Raw genomic sequence first — 16751 nt, 5'->3', positions numbered from 1 at the left:
ACTACTAACACAGGAAAAGAAATATGATGTAATTGGAATCACTGAAACTTGGTGGGACAATACACATGATTGGAATACAAGACTAGAAGGATACAACTTATTTGCAAGAAACAGACTTGATAAACGAGGAGGGGGTGTCGCATTGTATGTTCGAAACGCGTATATCTGCACAGAGATTGAAGCTTCAGAGACTGGGAGTTCTGTGGAAACTGTTTGGGTAAGAATACAAGGACAGAACAATGGAAAGGACACCATTGTAGGCATTTACTACAGGCCGCCTGTGCAAGCCGAAGATATAGATGAACTCTTTATGCATCAGATGGCCAAGTTCTCCAAAAAATATGACATAGTTGTCATGGGAGATTTCAACTATCCAGACATTTGTTGGGAATCTCTCTCAGGCAAAACTAACAGGTCAAGGAAATTCTTATCCTCTCTTGCTGACAACTTTATCTTCCAAAAGGTAGGGGAGAAAACAAGGGGAACTGCTACCTTGGATCTAATCCTTATAAACAGGGAGGAAATGGTTGAGGAGGTAAAAGTGGCTGGGACCCTAGGAGGTAGCGACCATGCTATTTTAGAATTTTGGATAACTAGAGGTGGAAGACCTGTGAAGACTCAGACGTCAAGGTTAGATTTCAGAAAGGCAGATTTTAAGGGATTCAGAAAGAGAATTGGAGGGATCCAATGGCTGGATATCCTTAAAGACAAAAATGTCCAGGAAGGATGGGAAATCTTGAAAAATGAAATTCTCAAAGCACAGTTGTTAACAATTCCGAAAAGAGGGAAGAATAGGAAGCATTTAAGGAAACCAGGATGGATGAACACAGAACTTAAGCACATGCTAAAAAGGAAGAAAAAAATGTTTATAAAATGGAAAGAGGGAGGCATATCTAAAGAAGAATATAATGCTGTCTGCAGAACCTGCAGGGCACAAATCAGATTATCTAAAGCTGAAAATGAACTGAGGCTTGCAAGAGATGTCAAAAGCAATAATAAAGGATTTTGGGGATATGTCAAAAGTAAAAGAAAAGTCAAAGATGCTATAGGATTTTTACAGGATGAAAATGATGAAATGGTAAGACAGGATGTTGAGAAGGCTGAACTTTTAAATTCCTATTTTGCATCTGTTTTCTCTCAGAAAGGAAATGCAACATCAACTGTTATTCACTGTCCTATTAAGGGAATAGAAGAATCCAGGATATCTATAAACAGAAAGATAGTGAGGAAACACTTAGCTAACCTAAATGAATTCAAGTCTCCAGGTCCAGATGAATTACACCCCAGAGTACTGAAGGAGATAGCAGAAGAAATTTTTGAACCCCTCTCCATAATCTTTGAAAATTCTTGGAGAACAGGAGAAGTGCCAGAAGACTGGAGAAGAGCAAATGTTGTTCCTATCTTCAAAAAGGGGAAGAAGGTGGACCCAGGCAACTATAGGCCGGTGAGTCTGACTTCTATACCAGGAAAGATCTTTGAACAAATTATTAAACAACATGTATGTCAATACCTGGATAAGAATGAAGTGATTAAACAGAGTCAGCATGGGTTTCTAACTAATAAGTCATGTCAGACTAACTTAATTTCCTTCTATGACGGTATCACTGATTGGGTGGATCAAGGAAATGCTGTAGATATAGTATATCTTGACTTCAGCAAAGCATTTGACAAAGTCTCTCATACAATCCTTATTGAAAAAATGACTAAGTATGGAATGGACAAGGCAACTGTTAGGTGGATTCATAACTGGCTTAGTGATCGGACCCAAAGAGTGGTCGTAAATGGCTGCACATCCAGTTGGAAGAATGTCTCAAGTGGGGTACCACAGGGCTCTGTCCTGGGCCCTGTATTGTTCAACATCTTTATCAACGATTTAGATGAAGGAATTGAGGGTAAACTGATTAAATTTGCTGATGACACAAAGCTAGGAGGGATAGCTAATACTAGAGAAGAGAGAGAGAGGATTCAAAAAGATTTAAATAAACTGGAGAAGTGGGCAGCAACTAACAGAATGGTTTTTAACAGGGAGAAATGCAAAGTACTACATCTGGGCAATAAAAATGAAAAAAGCATATATAGAATGGGAGGAATAGGGCTAAGTGACAGCACATGTGAAAAAGACTTGGGTATACTAATAGATCACAGACTGAATATGAGTCAACAGTGTGATGCAGCAGCAAAAAAGGCAAATGCAATTCTAGGATGTATTAACAGAAGCATACAGTCTAGATCACGTGAAGTCATTATTTCCCTCTACTCCTCTTTGGTCAGACCTCATCTGGAATATTGTGTCCAGTTTTGGGCACCACATTTTAAAAAAGACATCAACAAACTGGAGCAAGTTCAGAAAAGAGCGACCAGAATGGTGACCGGTCTGCAAACCCTGTCTTATGAGGAAAGGTTGCAGGATTTGGGAATGTTTAGTTTGCAAAAGAGAAGACTGAGAGGAGACTTAATAGCTGTCTACAAATATCTAAAGGGCTGTCACATTGTAGAAGGATCAACTTTATTCTCATTTGCACAAGGAAAGACTAGAAGCAATGGGATGAAACTGAATGGGAAGAGACACAGATTAGATATTAGAAAAAACTTTTTGACAGTTAGAGTGATCAATGAGTGGAACAGGCTGCCACGAGAAGTGGTGAGTTCTCCTTCAATGGAAGTCTTCAAACAGAGGCTGGACAGACATCTGACTGGGATGATTTAGCGAATCCTGCTTTGAGCAGGGGGTTGGACCAGATGGCCCAGGAGGTCCCTTCCAACTCTACGATTCTATGATTCTATGATTCTATGATTCTATATCTGTTATCTCTATATCCATATCTATCTCTATATCTATCTATCTCTATATCTATCTATCTCTATAGCTATCTTTCTATCTAACACTATATCTCTATATCTATCTCTATATCTCATTATCTATCAATCTCTATCTCTATCTCTCTCTTTATCTATCTATCTATTGATCTATCCATCTATCTCTATATCTATCTCTATATCTATCTCTATATCTATTATATCTATTATCTCTATTATCTATATCTATCTAGCTATCTCTATCTATCTCTATATCTCTCTATATCTATCTTTCTAACTCTATATCTATCTATCTCTATACATATCTCTATATCTAGCTATTATCTCTATATCTATCTCTATATCTATCTTTCTATATCTATCTGTCTCTATATCTATCTCTATATCTATCTATCTCTATATCTATTATCTCTATATCTATCTATCTCTATATATCTCTATATCTATTTTTATTTATAGCCATCTATCTATATATATTTATCTCTATATCTATATATGTCTGTATTATTATTATTATTATTATTATTATTATTATTATATCTGTATATCTCTATCTATTATCTATCTCTATCTATTATCTATCTCTATCTATATATCTATCTATCTCTATATCTTTCTATCTATAGCTATCTATCTCTATATCTATCTATCTATCTATCTATCCATTATCTATTTTCTATCTATCTCTATATCTATCTACCTATCTATCTATCTATCTATCTATCTATCTATCTATCTTTCTATATCTATCTTTATATCTATCTCTATCTATCTCAATCTATCTCTATGAATCTTTCTATCTATATCTATCCATTATCTACTTTCTATCCATTATCTACTATCTATCTCTATATCTATCTATTTCTACATCTATCTTTCTATCTATATCTATCTAACTCTATATCTATATATCTATATAGCATTATACCCTATGAGGGGGTGCATTATTCCCTATGAGGGGGGCAGTATTATACCCTATGAGGGGGCAGCATTATACCCTATGAGGAGGCAGCATTATACCCTATGAGGAGGGCAGCATTATTCCCTATGAGGGGGTGCATTATACCCTATGAGGGGGTGCATTATTCCCTATGAGGGGGGCAGTATTATACCCTATGAGGGGGGCAGTATTATACCCTATGAGGGGGTGCATTATTCCCTATGAGGGGGGCAGTATTATACCCTATGAGGGGGGCAGTATTATACCCTATGAGGGGGCAGCATTATTCCCTATGAGGGGGGCAGTATTATACCCTATGAGGGGGGCAGTATTATACCCTATGAGGGGGCAGCATTATACCCTATGAGGGGGTGCATTATTCCCTATGAGGGGGGCAGTATTATACCCTATGAGGGGGTGCATTATTCCCTATGAGGGGGCAGTATTATACCCTATGAGGGGGTGCATTATTCCCTGAGGGGGTGCATTATACCCTATGAGGGGGGCAGTATTATACCCTATGAGGGGGGCAGTATTATACCCTATGAGGGGGCAGCATTATACCCTATGAGGGGGTGCATTATTCCCTATGAGGGGGGCAGTATTATACCCTATGAGGGGGGCAGTATTATACCCTATGAGGGGGGTGCATTATACCCTATGAGGGGGTGCATTATACCCAATGAGGGGGTGCATTATACCCTATGAGGGGGGCAGTATTATATTCTATGAGATGGCTGCATTATATTCTATGAGATGGCTGCATTATACTATGTGAGGGGGCTGCTTTATATTCTATGAGGGGGCTACCCCAACTCCTGCTACATAATTAAGACATGTACAACCTTATATTATACCCGGATATTAGCATGTTTTACCACATAATTGGTGGTCTGGTATTTAACTCTATGCAGCTACATAGTGGGCCCCAAGAATGATTTTCTCTGGTGGGCCCAAGGTGTTCCAGTCCGACGCTGGACACACCTGTGGTGTCAGCATGATCACTGCACGCCTCAATGAATTCATTTGTAAAATGGGGTCACTAACAGGAAGTTCTGCTGTTCTGGCACCTCAAGAGCTCTGCCAATGTGACATGGCACCTTCAAACCAGTCCAGCAAAATCTGAACTCCAAAATGGCACGACTTCCCTTCTAAGCTTTCCATTGTGCCTCAACAGTATTTTTCAAAAAATATGGGGTATCGGTGTATTCAGGAGAAATTGCACAACAAATTTTGGGGTCCATTTTGTTCTGCTTTCCTTTGTGAAAATGAAAAATGTGGGACTAAAACAACATTTTTGTAGGAAAAATATATTTTTTTCATTTTCACAGATCAATGTTGTAAAATTCTGTGAAGCACCTGAGGGTTCAAGGTGCTCACCACACATTTAGATAAATTCCTTGAGGGATCTAGTTTCCAAAATGGGGTCACTTGTGGTGGGGTTTCAACTCTTTAGACACATCAGTGGCTCTCCAAACATGACATGACACCCACAGACCATTCCATCAAAATCTGTGTTCCAAAATGTCACTCCTTCCTTTCTGAGCCCTGCCGTGCGTCAAACAGTAATTTGTCCCCACATATTGGTTATTGGCGTACTCAGGAGAAATTGCACAAAAAATTGTATGGTGCATTACCCTTTATTGCTCCGAAAGAGTTAATAAACTTCTTGAATGTGGTTTTGAGCACCTTGTGGGGTGCATTTTTTTTTTTAGAATGGTGTCACTTTTGGGTATTTCCTGTCATATAGAACCCTCAAAGTAATTTCAAATGTGATGTGGTCCCTAAAAAAATGGTTTTGTTAATTTTGTTATGAAAGAAATCACTGGTCAGCTTTTAACCATTCTAACTTCCTAACAAAAAAATATGTTTCAAAATTTGTGCTGATGTAAAGTAGACATGTGGGCAATCTTATTTAATAATAGTGTTGAGCCACCCCCCCTAGTGTTCGAGTTCGGTTCGGTTCGTCGAACAGGAAGCAAGTTCGTCGAACGTTCGACGAACACCGTCGAACCCCATTGAAAACGATGGCAGGCAAACACAAACACATACAAACACATACAAAACACATACAAAACACCTTCAAAGGTGTCCCAAAGCAGACAAAATGCTCAGAAGACAAAAATAACATATGGAAAAGGGCAACTACTACTCTAGAAAAGAGGTGGAGGAGTAAAAGGAGGAGGAGACACAGATATAGGCATGTCATGCCCTTATAAAATCAAGAAAGGCTGGAATAAAAATCTAAAATAAAAAACAATTCTAAAATCGAAGACGATCATATACCGTCAGACTTCCCACCATAAATTATGCCAACTGCCGATTGGGCGGCGTTATTCCCACGACCCCTGAGTAGCAGACAGAGCTACAAGGCCCCAAAAGATTGAATGGGCTAGGTTGCTTGGTTGACGGGTGGGCTCCTCTGCTGATTAGCAGACACAGGTACTAGGCCCAAAGTATTCACTGGGCTAAATGCAGTTAAAAACTAGTTATTACATTAACAGGCGGCGTTTCTTGGTTCACGGGTGGGCTCCTCTGCTGAGTAGCAGACACAGGTACTAGGCCCACAGTATCCACTGGGCTAAATGGAGTTAAAAACTATTTCTTACATAAACAGGCGTTGCAGCTTGCTTCACGGGTGGGCTACTCCACTGACTAGCAGACACTGAAGCTTTGGAGCAGACCTCTGAATCATAGACCATAGTATGACTAAAGAGGTCTACAGACTCACCCATCTGTGTAACCCCAAGCCATAGTCTATGTAGCTTCTTAAGGTTAAAAGGGGGGGTGACCCCACCCACCTTGAATTGCCGATTCCAACGCCATGTAAAACACAGCAAGGGGACTCCAAAAAGAGTCTCCATTTTGTCCAAAAATTGGGGCACAGAAACCACTTAAGTGGCTTCACTTGTCCCACAGTGGATTAAAACGCTTGCTGACTCTGCTGAGGTGATTTTCATAAATCATTACGCTTTTAGTCTCCCCGTATATATGTAAAAACTCAGGAGGGCACTACTGAATAAGATATGCGGATCAACCAGCAGTCAGTATAAACACAAACTGAGAAAATGGAGAAAAAGCTACTGACCAAAATGCAGGGATCACTGCAAAATTACAAATTTTATGGGTAACAAAAAGACAACATCCATGTAAAAACATTTAAAAAGTCATACAATGACATGAAACTATCACAAAGGCTTATAATAAAGCCCAAAGAGCTCCCTCCAGTAAGTGGACATACATAAAAAAGGCTCTAGAATATATCACATACAATAGCATACCCGCAATGAAGAAATGTTCAGAGATGTAATACTAAACATAATGATCCATTGAATAATCCATCCAAATAGACTATGGTACAATAATGAATGCAAGTAATAACAAATGTAAGCAACTGAGCCATGAGAATAAACACCATAGGGTACAGAGCATAGATGAAAAGTATAGCAATCATGGTGTAGCCAAGAGGCTAAAATAACCAAGATTAAATCTTGCCTGCATAGTCCCTATATAATGCCACTTACAAAGGGGGAGCTTGTACCCTATGGTGTTTATTCTCATGGCTCAGTTGCTTACATTTGTTATTACTTGCATTCATTATTGTACCATAGTCTATTTGGATGGATTATTCAATGGATCATTATGTTTAGTATTACATCTCTGAACATTTCTTCATTGCAGGTATGCTATTGTATGTGATATATTCTAGAGCCTTTTTTATGTATGTCCACTTACTGGAGGGAGCTCTTTGGGCTTTATTATAAGCCTTTGTGATAGTTTCATGTCATTGTATGACTTTTTAAATGTTTTTACATGGATGTTGTCTTTTTGTTACCAATAAAATTTGTAATTTTGCAGTGATCCCTGCATTTTGGTCAGTAGCTTTTTCTCCATTTTCTATGCTTTTAGTCTCCCCAGGATGACACAGGGGTTGAAAATTCCTTGCGGATCCATGATTTGTTCATCCTTATTGACGTAAGTCTGACTACATTGTCAGTGGAGAGCCGCGTGCGCTTGTCTGTCAGCACACCACCAGAAGCGCTGAACACACGTTCAGAGAGAACGCTGGCTGCGGGCCACGACAAGATCTCCAAGGCGTGAGTGGCGAGCTCAGGTCATTTTTGCAGATTGGAAGCCCAAAAAGAGCAAGGGTCCAGTTCCACAGTCATGGCATCGATGTTAATTTGGAGATACTCCTGTACCATCCTCTCTAGGCACTCACTATGTGTCAGACTTTGTGTTTCCTGTGGCCTTGCAAAAGATGGCCGAAAAAATTGGTGAAAAGACTGCAAAAAATTGCTGTTACCACCAGATACGATGTTAGTGGTACGGTTAGAGCGATGACTCGACAGTCCCACAGTTGCCAAGTTAGAACTCTGAGATTCACTACGTGCACCACTGGTGTTTTGTGGAAATGCATATGTAAGATTCTGTAACAGCCTCTGCTGATACTCCTGCATGTGTGAATCCCTGTCTATGGTAGGAATTAGTTCACCAAATTTACTCTTGTACCTTGGATCTAAGAGTGTGGCAACCCAGTAGTCGGCATTACTTCGGATTCTGACAATCTGAGGGTCATGTTGCAGGGTCATGTTGCAGTACTTGTTGTCTTGGTGGTGGCGAGTCAAGAGTCATGCTTCGTTCCTCTGCCTTCTCCCCCCAACCTCGCACAACAGAAATATCATCAATCTCTCCATCATCTGATGAGTCCTCCATGCCCATCGCCATTTTATCCTCCAACTCTTCCTCGGCTCCTGCGCCTTCCTCAACAGTTTGGCTGCTACCATGCGCCCTCGTTATTCCCTCTCCCAGACCCTCCAATGCCAGCCGCCTTGGTGCTGCCGACCGTCTGGACCTTGGAGAAATTGTCCCTTCCGCATACGACTCCTCCTGTTCCTCCTCCTCCTCTTGTCCCACCACCTGACTCCGAATACTGTTTAACATGTGCTATAGCATGTAAATGACGGGAATAGTCATGCTGATAATGGTATCTTCAGCACTAAACATTTTTATCTCCATTTCAAAACTCTGCAGAAGGGTGCATAGGTCCCTGATCTGAGACACTCCTGCCGCGTGATTTGCCTCACCTCTGGATCCCGGTGGCCCAGGCTATACGTCATAACGTATTGCACCAGGGCTCGTCGGTGCTGCCACAGTCGCTGCAACATGTGCAGAGTTGAATTCCACCATGTCAGCAAGTCACATTTTAGCTGGTGAACTGGCAGGCCGAACAACTTCTGGAGAGATGTGAGTCATTGAGCTGCGGGATGTGAACGGCGGAAGTGAGCACACAGTGGCCGTGCTCTCTGCAGAAGGCCATCTAGTCCGGGATAGCGGGCTACAAATTTCTGGACAACCAGGTTCAAAACGTGAGCCATACAAGGCACGTGTGTGACATTGCCCCGGCGAAGGGCCGCACCCAGGTTTGCAGCATTGTCGCACATGGCCTTCCCTGGCTGCAGGTTCAGTGGAGTCAGACATCGATGGAACTCGGTCTCCAGAGCTGACCATAACTCCTCAGCTGTGTGACTCACATTTCCCAGACACTTTAACGTAAACATTGCCTGATGCCGTTGAGCTCTGGTGCCAGCATAGTAAGGAGGTAACTTCTGCGCAGTTACAACACGGGTGGCATTACCAGACAGGCTTTGGGTGCAGGACCGAGAGGAGGTTAAGGAGGCAGAAGCAGTGGAGGAACTTCGACCTACAGAGGATTGATGCGCAACTCGTGGGGACGGCAAGACTTGGACAGCAGCCCCTTCTCCTGCTGTCACCATAGTTACCCAGTGCCCAGTCAGAGACATGTAACGCCCCTGTCCATGCCTACTCGTTCACGTGTCTGTGGTGAAATGCACCCGGTCACACACAGAATTTCTCAAGGAAGCGGTGATGTTGTGTGCAACATGCTGGTGTAGCGCAGGCACAGCTTTCTTTGAGAAGTAGTGGCGACTGGGCATCTGGTACTGGGGCACTGCGACCGACATAAGGTCTCGAAAATCCTCTGTGTCCACAAGGCGGAAAGGCAGCATTTCTGTAGCCAAGAGCTTGCAGATGGTGAAATTCAACCTCTTAGCTTTGCCATGGGTAGGAGGAAATGGTCTTTTACTTGTCCACATCTGAGGGACAGAGGGCTGGCTGCCATGCGTAGATGGGGTTGAGTAGGGTGTCCCCAGCAAACTGCTGGTCTGTGAGGAAGGTGCAGGCGGAACAATTATGTTGCCTTGATCTGAATGTGGTGCTCTCGAGGTCGCAGAGACACCAGCAGGTGTTTCCACTTCCAAATTAAAGGACGACCTGCCAAGCACACTGTGTTATGAATGAGTCACCGGAGGAGGAAAAAACAAAAACACAAGCTAAGTCCAGAAAACCGGAGAGGTTGGTAGCTAGCGGATTGCAGACCCCTGATCCTATTCACCACAACTAACAGTAGCCGTGGGGGGTTCCTACGGTGCCCTAGACCCCTCGGCACAGCCGGAGAGCTAAATAAGCCTAAAGAAAGAAAGGGGAAATCTAAACTGCCCCAGAGCAGACCCCAAAGCAATAGACAGCCCCCAACATGTATTGTCGGTGAAAAACAGATGAAAACACAAACACAGACAGAAAGACAGGCTGAGCAAATGATGGGGCCCAACTAACTAGATAGGAAAGGACAGAAAAGATGCTGGCTGCAATCACGCAAAAAACCCTGCCAAAAATAATGTCCAACACGTCTGATAGAAAAGGCCCTGAAGTCACTAGACTTCAAAATCACTATATCAGCACTCAGGTGTATTCTAAAGACAGAGCAAAGAGATCAACTGATCAGAGACAAAAATAGAGTTCAGCCCGTCCCAACCAGGGCAGGCTGAACGCAAACACTAAGTAAACAGACAAAATCTCATGGAAAAATAGCAGAGCAAAAACTTAGCTATTAGTAGACAGGAACTAAACTGGATGCCAGAGCTCAGAGCAGAAAGGATCACCAGCAACCCTGCAGGGCGTCGGCTGCCTTATATCCACTCAGAAATTCCAGATGTCCAATCACACTCCACCTGTTCAGATGACAGGTTCTTCCCATCCAGATCAATTTCAATACCTCCTTTCACCAGCAGAGGGAGTTCATCAGACATCAGAGGTGAAGGAGAAAATTAACTCATAGCAACACTGGCTGTTGCGGGTAAAGAGGTGGATGTTCTGCATCCAAATACATGTGTGCCTGCTGTCCCCCAAGTCACAGAGGATGAAGAGGCCGCGGATGCACAAGATGGGGCAGACAGTGGTTGGGCAGGGCCGCTGGGCCGCATTGTAGTACAGTGAGCTTCCCACTGCACCTTATGCCTCATATCCATGTGACGGTTCATGCATGAAGTACTCAAACTAGTGAGTTTTTGCCCTCTGCTTAGCTTTTGGTGACAAATCTTACAGATCACATGCGTTGGGTCATCCTTTGGAATTTCAAAAAATGCCCAGGCTATGCAAGGCTTAGAGACCATGTGACCTGAGGAGCCACCACGACTTCTGCTCACAGGTAGAGTTGTGGTTGAGGATGCAGTTGTTGACGTGCTTCCAGTACTCCGTCTCTGTCCAGGAAGGCGCAACCTAACCTCTTCGTCACTATTATCCTCCTCCACCTCGGTAAGTGGGATCTCCAACCTCGTCATCATCACCCTCTGTGTTCCCACACCCCTTGTCCTCAGAACCGACCTCTTCCTGCCGTGACCAATCAGGTATCTGAGTCTCATCATCATCTTCCTCATTTTCTCCACAAACATGACTTACAGTTTGGGAATGAGGGTATAGATTATGCTCAGAAGAATCTTGTTCATGTGGGCCTGGATCTGACTTACAAAGCTTCTGGGCATCAGTGCACATCATTTCCTCGCCTGGACTGACATAAGCTTTGGAGCAGGCCTCTGATTCCCAGGCGATAGTATGAGTAAACAGCTCTGCAGACTTAACCATCTGTGATACACCATACTCAGATGGGCGGCTGGAGACTTGGGAGCTGTGAGGAAGCAAGTGCGCTGGAGGTGACAGCTCTGAGGACTGGAGTATTTGTGAGGTTGTAGTTGAGGTGGAGGAGAGCCCACTTGAGGGAGCACTTGATATCCGTTCAAGCACCTGCTCATTTTGTGCCTCATCAGGAATTTGTGATTGGTGTGTCCGCAAGAAAGGGATCATATCCGATTGTCCACGAAAAGAAGTAGACATCTTACTTTGGCTGGAAGATGGTCTTTACTTCGGCAGATGTTCCAGTTGCTTTATCACCTACCCCATGGACACAACCTTTTTATCCCTTTGCAACACGCCTATTCCCCTTTCCAAAAGCAGCAGACCTTTTGCCACTCATTTTGGTGGTTAAGTTATTTATTGGCAACTCTGTAGATGGTTGCCCAAATAACAATGGATGGAAACCAAGCAGAGCTCAGTGACCAAATTGTGGTACTATGCCCAAAAGGATTTTCTGGGTTAGATGTGGTAAAAAATTATTAGAAACACACACGGTGTAGCTCCTTGACAGGTGGACTACACCGCAGAGTAGCACACACCGCTACTAGGCCAAAAAGGTTTTTCTGCACAAGATGCAGTAAAAAATTATTAGAAACACACACTGTGTAGCTCCTTGACAGGTGGACTACACCGCTGAGTAGCACACACCGCTACTATGCCCAAAATGTTTTTCTGGACAAGATACGGTAAAAAATTATTAGAAACACACACGGTGTAGCTCCTTGACAGGTGGACTACACCGTTGAGTAGCACACACCGCTACTAGGCCAAAAAGGTTTTTCTGCACAAGATGCAGTAAAAAATTATTAGAAACACACACTGTGTAGCTCCTTGACAGGTGGACTACACCGCTGAGTAGCACACACCGCTACTATGCCCAAAATGTTTTTCTGGACAAGATACGGTAAAAAATTATTAGAAACACACACGGTGTAGCTCCTTGACAGGTGGACTACACCGCAGAGTAGCACACACCGCTACTAGGCCAAAAAGGTTTTTCTGCACAAGATGCAGTAAAAAATTATTAGAAACACACACTGTGTAGCTCCTTGACAGGTGGACTACACCGCTGAGTAGCACACACCGCTACTATGCCCAAAATGTTTTTCTGGACAAGATACGGTAAAAAATTATTAGAAACACACACGGTGTAGCTCCTTGACAGGTGGACTACACCGTTGAGTAGCACACACCGCTACTATGCCCAAAAAGTTTTTCTGGACAAGATGCGGTAAAAAATTATTAGAAACACACACGGAGTAGCTCCTTGACAGGTGGACTACACCGCTGAGTAGCACACACCGCTACTAGGCCAAAAAGGTTTTTCTGCACAAGATGCAGTAAAAAATTATTAGAAACACACACTGTGTAGCTCCTTGACAGGTGGACTACACCGCTGAGTAGCACACACCGCTACTATGCCCAAAATGTTTTTCTGGACAAGATACGGTAAAAAATTATTAGAAACACACACGGTGTAGCTCCTTGACAGGTGGACTACACCGCAGAGTAGCACACACCGCTACTAGGCCAAAAAGGTTTTTCTGCACAAGATGCAGTAAAAAATTATTAGAAACACACACTGTGTAGCTCCTTGACAGGTGGACTACACCGCTGAGTAGCACACACCGCTACTATGCCCAAAATGTTTTTCTGGACAAGATACGGTAAAAAATTATTAGAAACACACACGGTGTAGCTCCTTGACAGGTGGACTACACCGTTGAGTAGCACACACCGCTACTATGCTCAAAATGTTTTTCTGGACAAGATACGGTAAAAAATTATTAGAAACACACACTGTGTAGCTCCTTGACAGGTGGACTACACCGCTGAGTAGCACACACCGCTACTATGCCCAAAATGTTTTTCTGGACAAGATACGGTAAAAAATTATTAGAAACACACACTGTGTAGCTCCTTGACAGGTGGACTACACCGCTGAGTAGCACACACCGCTACTATGCCCAAAATGTTTTTCTGGACAAGATACGGTAAAAAATTATTAGAAACACACACGGTGTAGCTCCTTGACAGGTGGACTACACCGTTGAGTAGCACACACCGCTACTATGCCCAAAAAGTTTTTCTGGACAAGATGCGGTAAAAAATTATTAGAAACACACACGGAGTAGCTCCTTGACAGGTGGACTACACCGCTGAGTAGCACACACCGCTACTAGGCCAAAAAGGTTTTTCTGCACAAGATGCAGTAAAAAATTATTAGAAACACACACTGTGTAGCTCCTTGACAGGTGGACTACACCGCTGAGTAGCACACACCGCTACTATGCCCAAAATGTTTTTCTGGACAAGATACGGTAAAAAATTATTAGAAACACACACGGTGTAGCTCCTTGACAGGTGGACTACACCGCAGAGTAGCACACACCGCTACTAGGCCAAAAAGGTTTTTCTGGACAAGATGCAGTAAAAAATTATTAGAAACACACACTGTGTAGCTCCTTGACAGGTGGACTACACCGCTGAGTAGCACACACCGCTACTATGCCCAAAATGTTTTTCTGGACAAGATACGGTAAAAAATTATTAGAAACACACACGGTGTAGCTCCTTGACAGGTGGACTACACCGTTGAGTAGCACACACCGCTACTATGCTCAAAAGGTTTTTCTGGACAAGATGCAGTAAAAAATTATTAGAAACACACACGGAGTAGCTCCTTGACAGGTGGATTACACCGCTGAGTAGCACACACCGCTACTTGGCCAAAAAGGTTTTTCTGCACAAGATGCAGTAAAAAATTATTAGAAACACACACGGAGTAGCTCCTTGACAGGTGGACTACACCGCTGAGTAGCACACACCGCTACTAGGCCAAAAAGGTTTTTCTGGACAAGATACAGTAAAAAATTATTAGAAACACACACTGTGTAGCTCCTTGACAGGTGGACTACACCATTGAGTAGCACACACCACTACTATGCCCAAAAGGTTTTTCTGGACAAGATGCGGTAAAAAATTATTAGAAACACACACTGTGTAGCTCCTTGACAGGTGGACTACACCATTGAGTAGCACACACCACTACTATGTCCAAAAGGTTTTTCTGGACAAGATGCGGTAAAAAATTATTAGAAACACACACGGAGTAGCTCCTTGACAGGTGGACTACACTGCTGAGTAGCACACACCACTACTATGCCCAAAATGTTTTTCTGGACAAGATGCGGTAAAAAATTATTAGAAACACACGCTGTAGCTCCTTGACAGGTGGACTACACCACTGAATAACAGACAATGCTAGGATTGGCTGAGCTAGATTTGGACAGATGCTGTGAAAAAGACTAGCACAGCACTGGCACAGACCTGCCTGCATACACTTGCTATGAACTGCTGTAACGTAGCCCTGAAAAGGGCTGTAATTACAACTAATCCCTACTCCCTAAATCTCTCTTTGTATGTAAGCTTGAATTCGCTGTAAATTCACACTGTTTTACAGTAGAGCGCCCACAGCAGCAGCAGTGCAGTCTAACACAAGCTGCAGCAGTGATAAAATGGGGGCAATGGGGGGAAATGGCTGCTTCTTATAGGGCAAGGACATGTGACTTACACAGCCAATGCCCTTGCTTGTGTGAAAAAACATGCACTTTGCTTTGTGTGTGTGCACTGCTGATAGGCTGAGAGACTGCACCGCCCCACTGTAAATGCAGGAAAGGAAAAAAAAAAAAAAAAGGAGATGTGCATTATTTCAGCACAGATCTCTCCCCCACCCCGGCCACTATGCCATGAAACTGTCTCTTAACATTGAAAACCATTATTACTGTGAAAATAAAGTTACGCTTTTGGTGAACGAACCGTTCTCGAACGGAACCTCGAACAGCTGAATTTTAAGCAAAGTGTTCAAGTCGACGAACGGCTCGAACACCACCGAAAACAACTCGGATCAGTGGGATCTGTTGAAGCGTTCCAGAGTTATTACTACATAAAAGTGACACTTGTCAGAATTGTGAAATTTGGCCTAGTCATGAAGGTGAAACCAGGCCCAGGGGGTGAAAGCGTTAAAGCTCCGGATATGAGGCGTGTTATGGATGTGTATGGATATTTATATAGCTGCATGTTTATACAATGTCGCATCACACGGATGATTTCCTGACACAGCATGGTCATATTTTAAGCAAACAGAAACAACCTTATTAATTAACTGTGTTGATCTTAGGCAGGTCTTTACATTACAGAATAGTTTAGTCACTGTGCTCGAAGCCATAAACCACATTAGAACACAATAATTGGGCCGCTGGGAAAGGATGATAGCATTCTGGTAATGCCACATGGAGGAAACGATTGGTCTCCCCATTAGTGTATGCGTGAGTAGGATGTCCTCACCTCCTGGAGAGCGCGGGGGCCCTGGCACACTGTGTTTCTCGGAGAGCATTTGCTTCTGTTCTCTCCCTGGACGGATTCTGGTTGGTTTCAGCTCTGCTCTGAGCAATCATTATTCTCTCTTCACTGGGTAATTGGGAGATTTCAGGAACTTGGAAACAGCGGCGTTCTGACAGGTCTGTGGAAAGCATAGACAGAGCAGAAACTGCTGTAATTAGCAACTGTGGACCCACGCACCGCCAACCCCTCCCACGACGAATCCTTCAGGATACACAGCGCCTCAGCTGATGTGACACTTACCCCCACCCCGTCTTCCTCTGCAGTCACTTACAATCCTTTCTTATAATGCATGACCGCAGGCTTCGCTTTATATACGGAGTTAATGGAATATTAGACGGAATGATCAGCAATCGCAGAATTACAGATGTTATCATGTTTAATCACAGCTCAAATACACCTGAGGGATGCATATATATGTATACCTGATCGTGGCTCCACCCTCAATAGTGACACACTTGCGTACGTTGAAATATACGCATATGGGAAATGAAATGCTGAAAATCCGATAATGAAAAATGAGGAGCTATAACCAAATATTCATCCTGAAACGGGAAAAATCCGTCCAATGACTTGCCCAACTCCAGACCCAATTACACAATTT

The 16751-nt window shown here is 43.1% G+C and overlaps 1 long non-coding RNA gene across 1 annotated transcript in view; it reads right to left on the bottom strand.

Annotated features, from left to right (window-relative positions):
• LOC141049683 (uncharacterized) overlaps positions 1–16409 on the bottom strand; it is a 52205-nt gene extending 35796 nt beyond the window's left edge. The window contains exon 1 of the long non-coding RNA XR_012220418.1: positions 16094–16409. This is a non-coding gene — a long non-coding RNA (uncharacterized lncRNA). The remainder of the gene's footprint in view (positions 1–16093) is intronic.
• Between the last annotated feature and the right edge of the window lie 342 nt (positions 16410–16751).

Source organism: Dendrobates tinctorius, unplaced genomic scaffold, assembly GCF_039654945.1.
Source record: "Dendrobates tinctorius isolate UK_male_01 unplaced genomic scaffold, ASM3965494v1 ptg000147l, whole genome shotgun sequence".
NCBI classification, from domain to species: Eukaryota; Metazoa; Chordata; class Amphibia; order Anura; family Dendrobatidae; genus Dendrobates; species Dendrobates tinctorius.
Note: the sequence above shows the minus strand (reverse complement) of the source record. Positions and strands in the feature narration are given on the sequence as shown.